This window comes from Oryx dammah, unplaced genomic scaffold (genome assembly GCF_014754425.2).
Source record: "Oryx dammah isolate SB20612 unplaced genomic scaffold, SCBI_Odam_1.1 HiC_scaffold_18, whole genome shotgun sequence".
Classification (NCBI taxonomy): domain Eukaryota; kingdom Metazoa; phylum Chordata; class Mammalia; order Artiodactyla; family Bovidae; genus Oryx; species Oryx dammah.
Window position 1 is genome coordinate 6,568,949 of NW_024070202.1, and position 17,913 is coordinate 6,586,861.

The window sequence follows — 17,913 nt, forward strand, 5'->3', positions numbered from 1 at the left end:
GAGAAGTGAAAGGCAAGGGAGAAAGGGAAAGATATACCTAACTGAATGCAGAGTTATAGAGACTAGCAAGGAGAGAATAGAAGATCTTCTTAAATGAACAGGATAAAGACAGAAGAAAATAATACAGTGGGAAAGACTAGAGATCTCGTCACGAAAATTGGAGAGATCAGTTTTCAACATTTCATGCAAAGATAAGCACAATAAAGACAGAAACACTAAGAACCTATGAGAAGCAGAGGAGATTAAGAATAGGTGGCAAAAATACGCAGAAGAACTACACAAAAATATATTAATGACTCCAATAACCACAGTGGTGTGATCAGCTCACCTAGAGCCAGACATCCTGGAATGTGAAGGTAAGTGGGCCTTAGAAAGCATTACTACAAACAAAGCTAGCTGGAATTCCAGCTGATCTATTTCAAATCCTAAAAGATGCTGCTGCTTTAAAGTGGTGCACTGAATATACCAGCAAATTTGGCAAACTCAGCAGAGGCCACAGGACTAGAAAATTTCAGTTTTCATTCCAATTCCAAAGAAAGACAGTGTGGAAGAATGTTCAAACTACCATACAATTTTTCTCACTTCATGTGCTAGTAAGGTTATGCTCAAAATCCTTCAAGATAGATTTCAGCAGTATGTGAACAGAGAACTTCCAGGTATACAAGCTGAGTTTCAAAAAGATAAAGGAACTAGAGATCAAATTTCTACGTTTGTTGGATCATGGAAAATGCAAGAAATTTCCAGAAAAACTTCTGCTTCATTGACTATGCTAAAGCCTTTGACTGTGTGGATCACAATAAACCGGAACATTTTTTAAGAATTTCTTTATTCTTTAAGATGTGGGCATACCATATCACTTACCTGTCTCCTGAAAAATCTGTATTCGGGTCAAGAAACAGCAGTTAGAATTGGACATGGAAAAGCTGAGTGGTTCAAAATTGGGAAAGGAGTAAGACAAGGCTGTATAGTGTCACTCTGCTTATTTAACTTATATGCAAATATATCATGCAAAATGCCAGGATGGATGAATCACAAGCTGGAATCAAGATTGCCAGGAGAAATATCAACCACCTCAGATACACAGATGATACCACTCTAATGGCAAAAAGTGAAGAGGAACTAAAGAACCTCTTGATGAGGGTGAAATAGGAATGAAAAAGCTGGCTTAAAACTCAGCATTATGAAACTGAGATCATGGAAATTCCCTGGTGGTCCAGTGGCTAAAATGTCATGCTCCCAGTTCAGGGGGCCTGGGGTTCGATCCCTAGTCAGGAAATGGATCCCACATGCTGCAAGGAAGACCAAAGATCCTGTGTGCAAGAACTAAGACCCAACACAGCCAAATAAATAAAAAAAATTAAGATCATGGCATAGGTTCCCATCACTTCATGCCAAACAGAAGGGGGAAAAGTGGAATCGGTGGAGACAGATTTTATTTTTTGGTCTCCAAAATCACAGTGGGTGGTGACTGCAGACATGAAATTAAAAGATGCTTGCTTCTGGGAAGGAAAGCTATAACAAACCTAGAGAGCATTTTAAAAGGCAGAGACCTCACTTTGCTGACAAAGAATATAGTCAAAGCTATCATTTTTCCAGTAGTCATGTACGGATGTGAGAGTTGAACCATAAAGAAGGCTGAGCACCAAAGAATTGATGCTTTGAATTGTGCTGGAGAAGACTCTTGAGAGTCCATTGGGCAGCAAGGAGATCAAACCAGTCAATCCTAAAGGAAATCAACCCTGAATATTCATTGGAAGGACTGATGCTGAAGCTGAAGCTCCAATGCTTTGGCCACCTAATGTGAAGAGCCTGAGTCATTGGAAAAGACCCTGATGCTGGAAAATATTGAAGGCAAAAGAAGAGGGTGGCAGAGGATGAGATGGTTGAATGGCATCACTGACTCAATGGACTTGAGTTTGAGCAACCTTTAGGATAATGTTGAGGATAGGTGACCCTGGCATTCTGCTGCAGGTCCATAGGGTTGCAAAGAGTTAGACATGGCTTAGTGACTGAACAACAACCAATGCATAGGGAGTAGATCTTCAGTGAGTGCAGCCAGAGTGGAGGGTGCACAAGCTGAGTGGGCTGAAAGTATTGTGGTGAGGGTCATCTCCAGAGAGCCTGGGTTCAGAATGTTATTCAAGCAGCTGAGAAACACACTCAAAGTTTGCTTATTTGCCTAATTTACTGGACTCTGAACCCAGTGGTGGGTTGCCCTGAACAAAGCTGACTGCCTGGAATTACTTGGCATACTGAGTAAAGCATCTGACAGCTAAGGGAGGCTGGAATGCTTACGTGGACTTTTTACATATGCTTTCCATACTGACCCCTCTGTTATTGGCTCCTGATCAGCCCAGAGGCCACTCCTTTCCAGGGCTCAGCAGAGTTCTTGGTGAAGAGAATGCCAGCATTCTTGAGGCCTATGTCCCTGCAGCCCTTTGTGGTACAAGGACAGGAGTTGAGATGAACTCCATTAATCACCCGGGGGTGATGGCATCCTGGAGAAGGGCCATGCAGAGGCTGGAGGCAGGTGGATGTTAGGGCTGAGAGCGATCAGGATGACTAGATCCTGATCTAGTTGTTCATCTAGCTAGGGATCTTGTGTTGCTCATGACGCCCCCAGGACTGAAAGAGTTGGAGGGCAGTTCAGTCTGTTGAATTCAAACTTGGGTTGGTTCATCAGCTCCAGGCCTGTTGAGAATCCTGGCTTCTTAGCTAATCTCCAGAACTGAATCAGTTCACAATCTGACAGATACCTTGGGGCAGAGGCAGCTGTAGTGGCTCTTCAGAAATGACCGCCATGCCACCCAAGATTTATGCCGCACATTTTACCAGCCTTCCCAGAGAAACCCATGGCCATTTGCTAAAATGGATGCATAATAGAGAGTGAAAAATACTGAGTATTTTGGAGGTTACTTGATTCTGGCTCTCAACTGATGTTACTGCCAGGATCTGAACACCACTGTGCTCAGGGTGGGGGCTAGTAAAGGAGTGTGGGATCAATGGGCTGGATGGGTCCCATGATCCACTGCATGGCCTACTTTTCCAAGTTGCAACATTGCATTTCTGGAGGGATTTAGGAGATTAATACTGTTTTCAAAGACTAGAGGATGAAGGATAGTGATTCCTCACACCTCATCATCCACTTATCTCTCTGGCCTGAGCAGAAGATGCTGGGCCTTAGAGAATGACCATCCAACTCCATTAGGTGAGGTTCCAGTTGCAACTTCCTTTCCAGTCATTTATTTACTAAAATAAATTGAAATAGGCTAATATGTGGTCCACAGCTGCTGATCTGGTGAATGCTTTCTTCTTTGAAGTCCACCAGAAGCAGTTTGCTTTCAGCTGGCCAGCCAGGAATAACAGTTTTACTGTCCTGCTGCAGGACATGCCAGGTTCCAAGTGCAGACAGCTGGCACTCCAAGGCGCACAGTTTGACCCACTACACGAAAGGCACCATGCTGGTTGCAGTGGTAAACAGGAATTATCGTATTCTTCCACTATTTGGTAAGATACACGTGTCAGAAAGTTGGATATATGCCCCACAGGAATTCAGGAGCCTGCCACCTTGGTGATACTTCTAGGGGTTTTGTGCCTGTCGATCTGCCATGACTGTGGAAAAATTTCTTCATCCGGCTGCTTCCAGTGAGAAAGGGGAAACCAAGCCAAAGGGGAGCTTTCTTGGTTTTGGAGTCAGTATTTATTTCTACTAATGTGTTTCTCTTGCTCATTTACTACGTTACCCACAAAGCTTCCAGTTTTGAATGAGACTCAGAGTACGAGATGGCTCTATAGCCACTGCAGACCCTGTACATGCTGCTCCCCACCCAGGCTGGTGTCCCCCATGTGACCAGCCACGGGTGAGCCAGACAGGTGTGCATGGGAAGGGCTTGGGCGGCTCCCACAGGCTTGTGCTCCAGCTCACCTGGTTCCCACTCCTGCCTCCTCACCACACCTGCACCTGTGACCTCACAGGGATCCTCTCTGATATATTCACTGGGGAGAAAATGTTTTGGCCTGATTTGTAGATTGTACACAATATGTTGGAAGCACCCAGAAGTAGACAGTTTCAAGCCATACTCACAGGTGTTCCCCTAAGAGTGGGGGTGGGAAATCTTCCCAAGAGACGGACTTTAAGCTGTGCCCTTTTGTTTCCACTTGGTCAGAAATGAGAGTTGATTAGACTTGTGGATATGCATAAATCTTTCAGCAGTAAGCAAAAGTATAGTGGGACAGGATTGGAAATTTGGTGACAAGGAGGAAATGTGTGTGATGAGATCTCCTGAGATAAACACACTGAAGGTGAAGTCAGCTGGGAGAGCCTGACCATCTGATGACCAAGGTGACAGCTCTGCGGACAGTGGTCTGCCTCTCTTCCTCGCCATGAACCAAGTTGCCATGGTGACAAAGATGCAAGTTCTGTTTATCAAGACGCAGCCTGGCTGCAATGTCTTCTGAGAGCCTTATCTTCCAACAAGAAGCCCCCATTATGGCAGCATTTACCAGGGAGGTGGCCAGCTGCCTGGGTAGCAAGTGCAGCAGTGGGGCACCAAGACCATCATGAAAGGGGCTGGACTTTGTTCATTCTAGAACAGGGCACAGGTTTGTGTTCCAATATCTCTGCCAAAATCACTGCCTGCGGGTTTGTGATGGTGATTAAGTCACTAAGTCCTGTCTGACTCTTTGTGACCCCATGGACTGTAGCCCTCCAGGCTGCTCTGTCCATGGGATTCTCCAGACAAGAATACTGGAGTAGGTTTCCATGCCCCTCTCCAGGGGATCTTCCTGACCCAGAGATCAAATCCATGGTTCCTGCATTGCAGGCAGATACTTTACCACTTACCAAATGCCACTGTTGCTGTGGTTATGTTCCCCATAACACTGATGCTGAGTTCATTCTATAGGAGGTAAATCCTGGCAATAGACTTGTGCTTTTACAATGTCCTAGCTGTACCCTGTTCCCTGTTGCCATGAAACATCCTTACAAACAGGATGGTAGGTTGGTCTGGTGAAGACTCTGATGGTGCCGCCTGAATGGATCACTCGGTGGAGTTCAGGTAATGTCTTGGGTGTGATCTATGCTCTGAATCAGTGACCAATAGCAACTGGCCACATTCTCCTCACTGCCTTTCACCTATAGAATTATAGTGATCATTTGAAGAAGAGCAAAGTGGAAGGACTGGCCCTCCCTATATAACAATAGTGTATGGTGTCACTGCTGTACTGAAGATTGTGTGTGTGTTTAGGGGTAGGTGACAGATGTGGCTTGTCACATTTACCCTGCAGATCTACTGGCCAGCCTGCCTCTTGGCCTCTGCAGCTATGGACTCTGCTAGTTTAGAGGTATTATATAGTATTTACCAAGGTAGGAACGCTTCTATTAATATTAAACTGTAACCTGGAACTTCTAACTCATGCTCTTGAATCAACATGTTAAAACAGAGGTGACTCAGGTCAGAGGGATTGATTCTAATATTCAGAGAAGATTGGGTCCGGAAGAGAGGAAGTCCAGGGTTCTCCATGGCGTGTCCAAGCACCTTTGTATCCTGTGGCAAAGTGAACTGAGGGTCACAGTGCCCAGGATAGGTGGGGCAGTACCCTGGAAGAGGCTTTGAACAAGCAAGTGGGTAAAATGTTCCAGCCAAGTGACACTTGGCTTTCATCATTGGCAGCACAAGAACCCCACGTGGACACATGGACAAAAGAGCCAGGGCGGCGAGGTGGAGCTGCATGTGCCCCCAGTGGCATGGAGTCCCATTTCCCTGGACTCTTCCTGGACTCTCCTAGCTCATGTCAGCCTACCTGGAACAGAGACCAACACAGTCCCCAGTACAGCCCTGCTCCTCAAGGACACAGCAACTTGGTAGCAAGTTGCTGATTTATCTTCTTTCAAAGGGCCATTCTTTGAGGAGCTGTTCAGCCATTATGTGTCCAGCACTGCTTCCCAGGAGCCCTGACCTCTAGGCATGGAATCCTGCACAGAAGAGTAGCCAGCCAGGGATGGGACCACTCCACAAAGTAGAAGGTGCAGGAGTGGACCCCTCACCACCCAGTAGGGGAGCAGGAATGCCATCTGTTTCTTCAGGTGGAGGGCAGATGGGAGGCCCAAGGCTGCTGAAACCAAGGGTGGGATACACTTTTCTGAGGGTGTGCACCCGGGGTAAGTTAGGTATGGGCAAAAAGTCTCCTGCTATTGGTCATCCTTTTCCCATGCTCATCCTTTCTTGGAGCCCTTTTGTCTGTGCCTGTGGTGGGTCTGAATTCTAGGGGAGACAGTAAGGAAACCAGGGAACTCTTTCCAGTGGTGCTCCTCAAATCCCACTTAACTTAGGCAGCCTCCTGCTTCTTTGAAATTTCCAGTCTTTTGTTTCTTTGTTATGCCCAGGGTTTTTAGTAATAAGAGGAGGAATCTTGGAGGAATGGAGCTACTCTGTCTGGCAGAACCAGATGTCTCCTGAAGTATAATTTGATTATCTTAATATTTTGCAAGTCTCATGACTGCCTCTGCCATTCCTGACGCTATTTGTGCCTTGTCTTTCTTTCTGTCCATTAGATTTATAATTTTTACTGTGACATCTCATTTGTTCTCTGGGATATTTGGAATTCTATTAGCAACATATGGGGACTTTTTACTTAGCTCTTCTTATTGATTTATAGTTTAATTGAACTGTTGTCAGGATTTACAATCTGGAGGATGTCAGTTCTTTATGTGTTGAGACTTTTCTTTGTAGCTCAGCCTAACGTCATTGTTTATAAATTTCCACATGTACTTGTAAAAACAGTATGTATTGTATAATTTTTTAAGGAAGAATTATGTACATGTCCACCAGGTCAGCTTTGTTAATGAAGTTATTCAGGTTGGTAAATGTCTCTTTTATAAAAGAGTATTTTATCTCCTATTCATTTTACCAGTTATATATAAAAATACTACTGTATAAACTATCATATATATTTTTATCTAGATATAATGTTTATTTTTTTACCATCTTATATCCTTACATTTTAAGAATGCAGTTGACATAAAGGTATTTTCAGTTAAATGAAAACTTAAAAAAAATCACTAACAGTAGAAATTCACTAAAAGAGATACCAAAAAGTATTGCAGAAAAAATATGATTTTCAATGAAAGATGGAATAAAAAACAGTAAAATAGCAAATACAGGGATATAGCTAAATGAATAATGAGTATCAGACATAATAGTAAAGACAAGGTTAAAGTGCATAGAATTAAAGTGCATTAAATAACATACATAAGAAAGAGGTAAATGGAGTTAAATCATACTATGACTTGGCATTGTCTGTAAAAATGATAAAAGCATCAATAAATATTACATCTTAATAAGGCATGCATGTATTCTTCAGTCTGGAGGGTACTGTTTCTGCATATGAAATTCTAAGGTGGCAGTGATTTTCCTTTAGCACATTGAAGATCCTCACTGTCTTCAGATTCCATGGTTCCCTCTGATACCAAAAGAATTATATCTTCTGTCCATCTTCTTTTGTTGCTTTTGGCAGGAAAATTTTTCTAAGTTAACTAATCTTCCAATTCAAGAATGTGACATTCTTAGCTTTAAATTGAAAATTTTTGTTTTTTATTTATTTTTTTAAAGATGTCTTCCTCCAAGCTAACATGGAGGAAACTAGAGAAAATTTGCACTTAAGGTATTTACTGATTGTTAGACCCTATTTCTAGTTATGCAGTTTAGTGAGCATTGCATTTAATTTTGGAAGTGACAAAGTGAGAATGCCTTGTCATTACTGTCTGTACTGTGGGATAAGTTTCTATTATAGATACTGCTTCAGTGTAATGTCCATCCTTTATTTAAATAAGAAGTGAAAACCATAGTGTATGTTTAAGTCTCAAGGATTATATTGAAATAACTCAAAGTATTTGTAGCATTTTGAGTATTTTTTTTTTGGTGACACACATATTACTCTTCTTGTTTAGTAGACTTTAAAAGCCTGAAATATTTTAGAAGTATTCTTCTAAATGTGACTCTGTGTGGAAGTGCAAAACCCAGCTTAATAGTTCACTTAATAAATCTGCTCAACACACATACCCATGAAACAATGCCTGCACATTGGGCCTAATTATATAAATTCAGCTCCATACATAGTTAAAGTATTATAAAACATATTCTTGGCAGATATTATATATAAATGGGGTACAACTAAGTTATTGTATGTTTTACATTTAAATATTTTAGAGGCATAGAATGGGTCCTAAATTAAGACATTGCTGTGCTGTGCTCAGTTGCTTCAGTCATGTCCAACTCCTTGCGACTCAATGGACTGTAGCCTTCCAGGCTCCTTTGTCCATGGGATTCTCCAGGCAAGAATACTGGAGTGGATTGCTATGTCCTTCTCCAGGAGATCTTCCTGGCCCAGGGATCAAACCTACCTCTCTTGTGTCTCTTGCATTGCAGGCAGATTCTTTACCCACTGAGCCACCTGGGAAATCCAAATTAAGATAATACTTTTACTTAATTAGAATATTCAAAAATTGTTATAAAATATTGACTATTTCCACCTTTCCATTTTGGTTCCAGATCCAAATTAATAATTTCCTTTGCATGTCCGCCACTATATAGCCTTATCTGTCCTTTCAAGTATAGGCATGTTGTTTATTGTACTAAAAATGTATATATATATCACCTCAGTCTACAGGAAACTGTGTAATTCATAAATGTAGTGAGTAGAATCCCTAGAACAGTCTGCTAAAAATGAAAACAGCTATGGTTTGATATTGACCTGGTACCTTGTAAGTCATCACACATATTTATAAATGATGCCCTTTAAAATTATTTTTATTTTCAAATATTGGATCTAGGGAATCAGTATCTGCAATTATATAAAAAAATTAAATAAGTAGTAAATTACACAAATACACATGTATATACACGTTATGCTTATAGTTATGAGCAAATAGTTATAGACCTTATGAATTACATGGACAAATTAGAATGGCAAAGTCCACCGTGTGGGATCTCTTTCAATCTGCTCTGTACACTTTTTACTGCTTCTGTCTACCTTTCTTTGATGTCAGACATAAAAGAAATGTCTGCCCAGGGATGCATTGCTTGTCTTGTGTTTGTTTTGTTTAATCTGATCCTGCTTATATTTATACTTCAGATCTCAGTGAACTCAGAGCATAACTGTTCATCCATTTGTTTAGATGCATGCATGTATGGGAAGAAAACATCCAGCTGGAAAATATAGATAATTCTGAGGAATAAATTGAGGGAAATACCTCACAAAAGACTACTTTTTAAAATGTCTTTTTTTCTTTAAGGGAGAATCATGCTTCTCAATATTTTAAAGTTTTCTAACACATTGTTAAAAATCTGTACTACTCTAAATTTCCACCTTTTGGTTCCAGATCCAAATTAATAATTTCCTTTATGTTTCCCTCATTATATGGCCTTATCTGTCCTTTAAAGTAAAGGCATGTTGCTTATTGTACTAAAAAAGCACATTATGTTTATTTTAAAGATATTTAATTTTTTCTTTTTAATTGAAGTACATTTGATTTACAATGTTGTATTAATTACCTCTGTGTAGCAGTGATTCAGTTATACATACATACATATATATATATATATATACCTTCTTTTTTTAATATTCTTTTCCATTACAGTTATCATGGGATGTGACTATAGTTCCATGTAGGACGCAGTAGGACCGTGTTGTTTGCCCATCCTGTCTGTAACAGTTTGCATCTGCTGAGACTGAATTCCTAGTCCATCCTTCCCTCGCTCTCTCTTGGTAACCACCAGTCTGTTCTCTGTGGAAAGACATTCAGTTTTTTTTGCATAAATAGAGGACACATTTTGATTCTTTAGTGTTTCTGTTTGTAAGATCTGTACCTTTTATGGTATTGATTCATTATAATTAATCCAAATATATAAAAATATAGGAAATAATATCCATTATTGCACTGATGCCTATTTTTAAGTAGAAATTCTTCTAGAGAAAAATGGAGGGTGCCGGCTGCTGGACTGAGCCAGCCAGTCAAGACTGATGCCCAGAGGGACCTTCTCACCGCCCCAACCACCCTCACCACCACTGCGATTGTTCCCACTGGGGACAGTCTTTGCCTTCGTTTGGAGACATAACAAGTGCTTTGAAACCACAGATTAAATGTGGAATGTGGGCACATTGGGCTTTTCCCAGATGGCACAATGGTAAAGAATCCACCTGCTAATGCGGGAGGTGCAAGACATGGGTTTGATCTGTGGGTCGGGAAGGTCCCCTGGAGAAGAAAATGGCAACGCACCCTAGTACTCTTGCCTGGAAGATGCCAAGGACAGAGGGGCCTGATGGGCTACAGTCCATAAAGTTGGACACAGCTGAGTGACTGAGCACATGCATAATGTGGGCAGATTACATTTATAATTAATTTATATCAGTTAAACTAAAGTTTACAAGGATTAAATGAAAATAAAATGTGGGTGGAGTGTAACTAACCCAAGAAAGCACTTCATACTGTTAGTGGTTCCATACAATCTTAGCCTCATAATTCAGTCCCTACTATATATCAGGAGATTGCCAGGTTTTTAAATTTTAAATGGTACCGATGCAAATTTATGACTTTATGCAAAAGTTCAAAGTGGCATGTGATGCCAGAGCTGTTGGCATCACATGCCAACAATAATAATATCCATTACCTGTCCTAAGGCCTAGGTAAAGAATCTGCCTGCTGTACGGGAGACCCGGGTTTGATTCCTGGGTCAGGAAGATACCCTGGAGAAGGGAATGGTAACCATTCCAGTATTCTTGCCTGGGAAATCCCATTGACAACAGAGTCTGGCGGACTACAGTTCATGGAATCACAAACAGTCAGTGTCCTAAACAAGAGCTCCCTGGGCCAAAAGGCCAGATATTTTTTGGTCTTCCAGGCCTAAACCATACTCAACATACAGGATACACTCAAAAAATATCTGTAATATGACTTAAGTGGTTAAGGAAGGTCAGTAGATGCTGCTCTGGAAAATTTGATGAAGGTGGAACCACACATTCCAGCCCTGACTATGCCCCATGCAGAGAAATGGACCAGACAGACGTGGCCTCAGACAGATGTGGCCTCAGTCCTAACACTGAAATATAGACAAGTCATCTACCATCCCCTCATTGATACAGCAGAGTTGACAAAAGGAAGAAATCAGATGAAAGAATCTGAAATGCCTGTTGTGCTGCATGTCGTAAAACTGGCACACAATAAACAGCAGTTTACTTCATTTAGTTTCAGGAAGATGAGTCCTAATATTTAGTCATATTTTATACATTTCAATGCAAGGATCATACCTACACAAGACATATAAAACACCACTGATTATTGAACACTCTTTTAACAAGGAATGCTGGTACAGTTTGTTTAGAAGTAAAAACCATATGACAAATCTTTAGACTAGAGAGTCATATTTTGTGAGGAAAAACGTTTCAGTCTCACAATTGTCGAGATCACTGAAGCTGAATTAGGGGAATCTGGCTGTTCATTCCCTGTATGTCTGTGGGTTAGAGTAGAAGGGCATTTTGGAAACTTCCCTCTAATTCCTAGTGTCTGCCATAAAAGCAAATGATAAAGCTTCAAGTCTCTGGCTCTGGTATAAAGGAGAGTCTGGTTCCATCATTGAGTGAGTAGGCTGAAACTTGAGTCAGTTTTTCAATTTCTGAGTCTACATTTACTTTTCTGCAAAAAAAAAAAAAGGTACATTAACTACTGCCTGGAAAAACTCCATAATTCTTGGCTTACAATTTGTGTTTCTTGATTGCCTAAATGGGTTGTTTTAGACTATGAAATAAACTAGTCTGTTATATATATAGTATGCTGATAATTTCATAAAAACATATTACTGCATACTTTTCACTCTTTTCTTTTTAATTGTAGGAAAATACATGCTTATAAAGAAAAAAAAATCCCTCAAATTACACAGAAAAATAGTTGTGTTCTTTTGATAAGATAAATAAAATGGGAAAACAAATACGCTAAGAAAGTATATTGAAGAACAGTTTGCCTGGAATTATTTCCAAGATTTTTTAAAGTAAGAAATTAATTATTAAATGTTACATAAAATTGAGAAATGTTTATATTTTCTGAAAATTGAATTAAAACTTAGGTGTACCTATTTACAATTTTTTTTTATTCATCAGACTGTGTCAATAATGTGCTTAAAAATCCTGATTATTTTTGATTCTGTGTCTAAATCTTGTGGCAGCCACAGGCTTTATGTACTTATCTGAACCTAACAGGTAGGAATTAAATAAAATGTATTCCTTAACCAAAAAATGACCATGTGCCAAGCAGTTAGACCACACCTTCATTTACGTTCTCTGAATGTTAGTAAAACTTTGGTTGAGTACTCTCAGCTCGCATGACTGTCCTGTGTCACTTAATGTTCAATGAGATTTATTACTTTTAAAATTAGGCATGTGGACTTAATTGCCACATTTCTGTTAGGTTAGAACAGCAGGTTCTTTGCAAATTCAGATTGAAGTTTGACACTGGCGCTGGCAGATTCTTTACATACTGAGCCAATGGGAAAGCCCTAAATATAGACAGCCATCAATTTTTTAACACTTTTCCAACAGGCTATGGAAATCTGTATGCAGGTCAGGAAGCAACCGTTAGAACTGGACATGGAACAGCAGACTGGTTCCAAATAGGGATAGGATGTATATTGTCACCCTGCTTATTTAACTTCTATGCAGAGTACATCATGAGAAACGCTGGGCTGGAAAGAAGCACAAGCTGGAATCAAGACTGCTGGGAGAAATATCAATACCCTCAGATATGCAGATGACACCACCCTTATGGCAAAAAGTGAAGAGGAACTCAAAAGCCTCTTGATGAAAGTAAAAGAGGAGAGTGGAAAAGTTGGCTTAAAGCTCAACATTCAGAAAACGAAGATCATGGTATCTGGTCCCATCACTTCATGGGAAATAGATGGGGAAAGAGTGGAAACAGTGTCAGACTTTATTTTCTTGGGCTCTAAAATCACTGCAGATGGTGACTGCAGCCATGAAATTAAAAGGCACTTGCTCCTTGGAAGGAAAGTTATGACCAACCTAGACAGCATATTAAAAAGCAGAGACATTACTTTGCCAACGAAGGTCCATCTAGTCAAAAGTATGGTTTTTCCAGTGGTCACGTATGGATGTGAGAGTTGGACTATGAAGAAAGCTGAGTGCCGAAGAATTGATGCTTTTGAACAGTTGTGTTGGAGAAGACTTGAGAGTCTCTTGGACTGCAAGGAGATCCAACCAGTCCATCCTAAAGGAGATCAGCCCTGAATATTCATTGGAAGGACTGATGCTGAAGCTGAAACTCCAATACTTTGGCCACACGATGTGAAGAACTGACTCATTTGAAAAGACCCTGATACTGGGAATGATTGAAGGTGGGAGGAGAAGGGGACAACAGAGGATAAGATGGTTGGATGGCATCACTGACTCAATGGACATGAGTTTGAGTAAACTCTGGGAGTTGGCATTGGACAGGGAGACCTGGCTGCTGCAGTCCATGGGGTTTCAGAGTCGGACACAACTGAGCAATTGAACTGAACTGAAGTGAATGAAAACTTTTCTGTACTGATAACTCAGTTCATTTATTCATTAATTCATTAGATACTATCAAGTTGTTTAATCATGTAAAAAATTCAAATGTGCAGGAGCACTGACAACTATGTAAGAAGGTCTAAGATAAGAGATTTACATTCCAAAAATAGGAAATAAATACCAAAACTATAGACTTGCTTTATCATCAGTGAGTACCAGTGTCTGCTCAGTATAAGCAATGAATTATGTTCAGCATTAGAAAGTTTACACCAAAATATTCCCTGGAGGAGGGAAAGACTACCTTCTCCAGTATTCTTGCCTGGAGAATCTCATGGGCAGAAGAACCTGGCAGGTTACAGTTCATGGGATTAGAAAGAGTTGGACACGACTGAGTGACTTTCATTTCACTAAACTTCCCTGACTTACATCAGAAATGGCCAATTATTGTCTTATGGCTGCTGAACCTAAACTCTGCAACAGTAGGGATTGGGTAATAGCCTGAATCAAAGAGATTTTAAAGAATAGAGGAAAAACGAACCATAAGGCAAAGTATGATATGATTTTGAAAACATGCTTAAGTACACTATTCACAATAGCCAAGACACAGAAGCAAACTGAATGTTCATTGACAGAGGAGTGGATAAAGAAGATGTGGTATATATACAGTAGAATATTACTCAGCCTTATAAAACAAAATAATGCCACTTCCAGCAATGTGGATACAACTAGAGATGACTGTACTAAATGAAGGAAGAGAGACAAATATATGATATCACTTATATGTGGAATCTAAAATATTACACAGATGAACTTATCAATGAAACAGAAATAGACTCACAAACATAGAGAACAGACTTGCAGCTGCCGAGAGGGGATGGGGTGGGGGAGGGATGGATAGGGAGTTTGAGGTTAGAAGATGAGAACTATTATATAGGGAATGGATAGACAACAAAGTCCTACTGTACAGCACAGGGAATGGCATTCAATATCCTGTGATAAACCACCATGGAATATAAAAAAGAATGTACTTACATGTGCAGTTAAATCACTTGGCTGTACAGCAGGATTAACACAACATTGTAAATCAACAATAATTTAATTTTAGAAAGTAAATCATGCTAAAATAAGATACCAAATGAATAGTATGTTGGGGCATAGAATGACCATATAATTTGGACTAAGGAAGGCTCCTCACGAGTAATGACCCTTAAGTTTCATCCTGAAAAGTGGCTCCACTCTCCCAGCACTGAAAAGGCAGGGGTGGGAGGTTGAGACATAACTCAGAGCACTGTCTGAGGCTCCCAGGGCCTTAGTGCTATGAGCAAGTGAGTGGGTCGGAGTGTGGACCAGGACCTATTTGTGAAGACGCTACTCTGCCATGCTGAGGAGGCTAGTCTGCCATGCTGAGGAGTCTGGCAGTTCTGTGTGCAGTGGGGAGAATTCAGTCAAAATGGAAGTCTATGTTTAGGGAAGTAAAGTAGACTGGGAGTTGATTTGCAGTGAGGAGCATGGAGCCGCGAGGAGCAGCAGCTGGAATGGGAAAAGTACGAACCATAAAAATGCATTGTTTCTAGAATGTATGTATTGCTTGCTGTAAACCAGATTATTCAGGGAAAATGACTGCATCAGCCATTAGAGTGCTAGTGGGTGGGCATCTAGTAAGAACATTATGTTCCAAAGTACATTGGCCAGAGAAACCATGTGCTGCAATCAGTGGTGCCACTAATGGGGCAAGTGGGTGAAGAATCTGCCTGCAACGCAGGAGACACAAGAGACTCAGGTTCGATTCCTGGGCCGGGAAGGTCTCCTGGAGAAGGACATGGCAACCCACTCCAGTATTCTTGCCTGGAAAATTTGGTGGACAGAGGAGCCTGGCGGGCTGTAGTTTGTAGGGTTGCAGAGTCGGATATGACTGAAGGGACTTAGCACAACACAGCACTAATGGGGATACCTGAACTGTCCCGTGTGTCAGTGGGGTGACATTTGAAAATAAAAAGCAAATGATCTCTTGCCTATTAAAGCGAATAGAGTTAGTTGTTACTATTTAACTAATTTGGCTTGTGTCTATGCTTTTGTTTTCACTGTTTCAATCATCTATATTTAAAATAATTGATGTAGTTTTCACTAATGCTTGTTAGAAACTGTGTATTTGCATGTTTCAACTAATGGACACATTACAAAATCCATTTCAATGCTTAAAAGCAAAACAAAATAATCAAAAATATCTGAATTCTCTGAAAAATTTTAGATTTCTTTTTTAACACTATAGATATATAACACAACATCGGGGGAGTGAAGAAAAGAGTTTATTAAACATTCATGATGGCAAACATTTTTTAATGTTGAGAATTTGTCCTTTAATATGTTTTCCTGCACACCAGAGATGAAGGCATGGAAGGTATGACAAGATTAAAAAGAAAATAATCAAATGCAAATGAGTTTCAAAGCATATAAACCTGAAGGCAAGCACATGCTCACCTCCAGGCTTGGCACATCGCTAAGGGTACAGCTAATGTCTGTTGTATGCAATAGTGAAATAAGAGCTTTGGTAACTCCCCAGGGCTTTTGTGTAATGTACAAGTACTTATGGATCCGTCCAACAAAGAAAGAGCCTATAACCGAAAGAATGACTCTGACTTGAAAATCTAAAAGGTCAGATTAGAAAGTTCCAGAATCATTCTACTGTTACACAGGTACTTTCATGTTTTCAGATATGTAGTTTGAATAATTTGAAATGAATTAACATAATACATTGGTAAGCATGAGTTCCTTTTTTTTCACTTGAATCAGTCATTCAACAATATTTATTACGTATTCATGGAGCAGACCTATTTGAATTTTAAGAATTGTAGTTCTCCCACCACTTCTGTGGGCTTCCCAGGTGGCACAGTGGTAAAGAACCCACCTGCCAATGCAGGAGACATAAGAGACATGGGTTCCATCCCTGGGTCAGGAAGATCCCCTGGAGGAGTGAACAGCAACCCACTCCAATATTCTTGCCTGGAGAATCCCATGGACAGAGGAGCCTGGCGGGCTACCATCCATGGGGTCACAAAGAGTCATATGACTGAAGCGACTTGGCACACACCACTTCTGCTCTTGAATTTTGAGGCTCCTTCCTCAGTGCTATGTCAATACCATCATATTTTGGAATCAGTAACTTTAACCTGGAATCAGTAACTTTAATCTGTCCCCTATTTATAATGCAGGTTTTGAGGTCATTACATTTATTGAATAGAGCAGTTTCATCGTTGGAAATCTCAGCAAAGTGTTCTATGGAGAAGAAAGGTGGAAACCAAATCTCCCCCCGACATGTTTTATGGATGTGAAAGTCTAAATCAACACTATGAAATAAAGAACCTGAGAATCACACGTTTCTCTTAGACAATAGTGCACGTAGTAACACCCTGTATTGAGTCTGTTCTTTGTCATTAATCCATGTCCTGCCCTGTGTTTGGTGATACATCATCCTTATGTGGAAAGAGGAAGGGGCTTAGCTTATTGAGATGACTGCCCCAGGACTCTGACTCTGAGAAACACTCCTGGGACCAGGGTGGGCCACACGACTTTAGACGGTGTCCCAGGATGACATCAGGTTCACTCTCTCTCTGCAGCACGTCAGCAGGTTACCTGAAGTTCTCACTGAGCTCACTGCTCCCTGGGGAAAGATGACTTCACCAAGGGAAGTGGGGGGACTCTGGGCCGCCTAGGTGGGGTCTCTAGTGGCAACGCGTCCCCTGGGGAGCAGAGGGGCTTCCTGTGTGTTGCAGCAACCCTACTTCCCCAGGGGGTTGGGCTGTTTGTTGGCAGAATCATACCTTTGTATAACCTTGTCCCATAAAATGTTTCCCTGGGATGATGGAGAGATGGCTGATGTCTAATAGCTTTTAACGCCAAAAATTAAAGTTTGGAAAGCTGATCATACCTGAGATCGTCTAGGTGGCACTTCCCCTGAGGATTTTCATGAAAAGCAGTGTGCAGAACCCATCAGGCCCAAGATAAAGATGAAATATAAGCATTTGTAAATTTCCAGAGGATTCAGTTAGCAGTGGCTTTGCAGTTTACTAAGGTCCACATGGGTCAATTTTTTAGTGATGACAGAAGTATCAAATTTGCTTGACTATTATCCATACTTTATGGCTGGATGATTTCTTTGTATGGAATGAAGCCTCTCCGACTGCCTCTGCTGACCTCTAGCACAGCTCCCAGCACAGCACACAGTCATTTCTTATTCATGTTACACCAGAGGCCAAAAGTCCATTAAGGCAGGAAACCATGATTTATTCCTTTTTTGTGGTCACAATTAATTTGTACTTAATGGATGCTTAATTTAAATTTTGGAATAAATGTATGAGACAA

General features: G+C 40.7%; 1 long non-coding RNA gene across 1 annotated transcript; it reads right to left on the bottom strand.

The window, feature by feature from the left end:
• Positions 1-10,970: 10,970 nt before the first annotated feature.
• LOC120877834 lies at positions 10,971-14,564 on the bottom strand. Its single transcript, XR_005724411.1, has 3 exons — positions 14,479-14,564; positions 12,501-12,507; positions 10,971-10,983 (listed from the first exon to the last, which is right to left on the bottom strand). It is a non-coding gene; the product is annotated as an uncharacterized LOC120877834 (long non-coding RNA).
• Positions 14,565-17,913: the final 3,349 nt, after the last annotated feature.